Consider the following 3,927-nt stretch of genomic DNA (forward strand, 5'->3'; position numbering starts at 1 on the left):
TTCTCATTTCAACATACAGCCCCAGGTTCAAAACCTGACTCAACAGCGATTCCTACACAGTGCAGTATGCAAACCAGACATAGTCAATATTCATGAGCGTTTAACCCAAACTCGATTACAGAGCAAGTGCAGGGGGGTTAATAAATCATTTTATAGAAAATTACATTTTACTCCTTCCCATCCCTTTTCTCAATATCATGATGCTATGAGAGATTTACTTAACATCTAATCTCTTCATTCTAACACAAAAGTAAATGAAATATTTTGACTGAAATCCTAGCCATGCAACTTTTCACAAAGACTTAACTGTTAACAGTGCCTTATTTCCTTGCTTTAGTTCTCTTGGAGTAGAAACTCAGATTGAGTTAAGACTGATTTAAGTGCCTGCTGTATAGTAGGCATTGGTTTACACACTTTCACACAGGCAATTGCATTTAATTTTTCAATGGCCAAGAATGCAAAATCTTTATCCATAGTTTAAATATGAGAAATAAGTTGGGATCTTTGAAACCACCAGAGACCTGGTTTGGGTTACACAAAAAATGAATGCACTTCATGGATTGTGTTCTAAGACTCTGGCATGATTATTTGAATAGGTAGTTGCCACGCTTCCCCAAAGTGAATTTGTTTCACATCTGTTCTATGTCCACAGTACTGTACATTATCTTGAAATAATGGACGTTTGTTTTGCTTACTCTCAGCCTGTGGCCCTGAAGTCAGCTGAGAATTGCTGCACATTTATCCTGGATGCTTCTGTGATTCCTCTCAGAACAGTAAAAATGGTATGCACGTTAGTAACAGCACTTCTTCTACTTTGATCTTTATCGCTACACTACTGCTTCGTCTGACACACTTGCACAACCTCACAGTTGGATTTGTAGACACCATTTCAAGTATGCACTGGAACAAGTTTCTCTGACTTGCAAATCAAAGATGGTAAAGTAACTGGGAAGGCATAAGCCAGTTTCTGCCTTTGAAAATCCTGACATACCCTTATTTCTTCATAGCAGTGTGACTAGAGCACCGCCAAAGCCAAAACGAGACTAGTGCCTCCCAACTCCTTCAGGTCATTGTTTCTTGTTTCTGTCTCTTTTGAGACATGTCGCTCTCCTTACCCATCATTTATAACTATAGAAAATTTAACAAGTCACATCTTAGAAAAAACAAAGGTCCCATTGACCCACTTCCTGTTACTTTAGAGTACTATTTTTTCTTTCCTCTTTGTAGCCAAACTTCATGGAAAATGCATTAATGGTATGTCCTGCCTCTGTTTCCTCACCAGTCATCCAAGCTGCAGTTCATTCCAATTTGGCCCCTGACTACAGCACATCAACAAAAACTATTCTTGTCAATAGACTTGCCTCCTCCAGGTCCCACGAGAGCTTTCCCCAGTATTCTTGAGACTCCAAGCAGCACCTGACATAGCTGCACTGCAGTAGCAGGTTTTCTCAAACATAATCTGCTAGCTTCCATGAGACTTCTATCCCCATGGCTGTCCTCTCTTCTGCTGATTTTATATTTATCTATACTGCAGCATTTGGAAGTTGATGGAGATCAGAGCATAAACTTCCTTTTCTCACTTTATTTTACCCTTGGAAAAGTTATTAATTATTTCAGGTTTAAGGATTTATATAATCAGGGCCCTGCTCTAATCTAAAAGAGAAGCACTATTTCTTGCACAGCAGAAAACCCAAATTGAAAAATATCATTTATAACAATTATATGCTTACTGTTTATTTCATTTTTCTAAATCAGAATTATGTCATTTTCTGTTGCAACTACTTTTAGAATCTCATTTAAGTATGTCCTGGTGTCACTGTCCTCTCGGTAATTGTATTCAATTTCTAACTCCTCAATGCAACGTTCAGTGCATTACTGTAAACAGCACAATGAAGGCTAAGATGGAACACAATAGTTCTGGGATGACACAGAAGTAACTCAAAATATGTTATACCTATCTCAAAAAAAAAAAAAAAGTAAAATGTTACATGTCATGATACCTGTTGCCTAAACTTAGCTATTACAGGCATAAAAAACACACATAAAATATTTCAATGTCAGAAAAAAATACCCTGCATGCTTGTAACACGTAAAAAGTAACATGATTTTTTGAGGAAGATATTTCTCATCTGGAATACTCTGAGAAACTAGATCGACAAAAGCCTTTCAATCTCAAGAGTTTTAGTAACACGATGGAAGTGGTTCATTGTCCTGTCTGAGATTATCAACAGCCTTAAATATCACCAACTTTTTGGCCCATAAATTTCATTTAAGAGAATTTTTCTACAGAAATACTCAAAGTTATCCATAAAATTTGTAAGAACTTTTTCATCAGACATTAGCTATATGTGTACCTACCACTAAATAAACTTTCATATACTGTTATGATACAATGTTAAACAGATTAGATGCATATATATATGCATAAATAGTCCTTATCTTACAAAAAATAAAAGATACAAACTACATAGAGTAAGACATTAATAGCAATCATTCTAGATAGTGGATTTATGCAAAAGCAGAGATATAGGTCTCTCTTTCAGCGGTTCTCTCTCCAAATGTCTGCAACAACTGGGGCGAGGTCATGCTGAAAATGGGAGAGAGGATCTCAATCCAGGCTCCATACGGGTGGGAACAACCTGAAGCACCATCTGTTGTCTACCAGGGACAGGAGGCAACTGAACAGACCTGGACTACAAACCAAGCTCTTCTATAAGAGACGTGGGTATCCCACGTGGCGCCTTAACCACTGATCACACCCAAAGTCAGAAACTTGAATCATATTAGCAAAATCTTTACTGATCCCTTTACAAATATTTACTAAAGAAAATAGAGATGGTGCTTCATCCCTACACAGCACTAACCATCAATGCATTCATGCCAGCAAATCGATCACTTAGCACATCGATGTAGCATATTCTTCAGTATTGGTAATCACCTGTTTTATACACTTTTGGAAGCTAAAACCCTTATGGAGTTACTCTCTTTCCTACCCAACACAAACATAACCAGTGTGGATTTTTATGATCATGTGTATTTAAGTATAGTACTAGCATTCATGATGGCATTTCAAGGAAAGGTGCATTGGATCTTAGTCTTGGTGACTGTGAGAACCAAAGGATGATAGCAATGAGCAGTTGAGCATACATCCGATTCAGTGTTAAACACCTATTGTACTCTACGTAGCCTCTGATACAAAGAACATGGAGTGTGAAGCACAGAAGTCATTCTCCAAGAGGCATGCAGCTAGCAAGTAGTGCAGCTGGCAGTCAAGCCCCAGCCCGTGTAGTCACAAGCCTCAGCATTAGTGCAAGACGGAGCTGTTGTCAACAGATGGCTTCAGATACAGTGACAGTTTGACACAAGTTCATTTCCTCTATATTCTTGTCTGGTTTTCTGCTTCTGATTTTTCCAAGCTTTTTTTTGTTGTTGTTGTTGTTGTGGTGTTGTTTCATACAGCCTCACTTAAAATATTACGCCAGGAGTAGGAAAAAAAAAGTGGCAAAAACCATGAACATCAGCGAGCACATGCATATTATAAAACAAACTTCAAGCACTGCTTGGAAGTGACATTACAGTTTTTTCCCTTTTTTGAGACTCATTTATTTGAAAGGCAGAGTCACAGGGGAAAACAGAAAGTTAATAACTAGAGGAATCTTTTGCCCACTGGTTCACTTCCCTAATTCCTAGGTTACAATTCCTAGGGCTGAGCCAGGCCAAAAGCTAGGAACTCCATCTGGCCTTTCCACAGGAGTGGAAGGGAACCGAGCACTTGAGCCATGTTCCCCTGCTTTCTCCCGAGGGGAGCCGCATCCTGTGGAACGGCAGGAATTCTAACTGGGCTCCTATGGGCTGCTGGCTTTGCAGGAGGCAGCCTAACTGAGCTGTACCACAAAGCTGTCTCTGAGGCTGCATTTTGTAATTGCC

The sequence above is a fragment of the Ochotona curzoniae genome, unplaced genomic scaffold (genome assembly GCF_017591425.1).
Source record: "Ochotona curzoniae isolate NIBS_2020 unplaced genomic scaffold, NIBS_Ocur_1.0 contig_1, whole genome shotgun sequence".
NCBI classification, from domain to species: Eukaryota; Metazoa; Chordata; class Mammalia; order Lagomorpha; family Ochotonidae; genus Ochotona; species Ochotona curzoniae.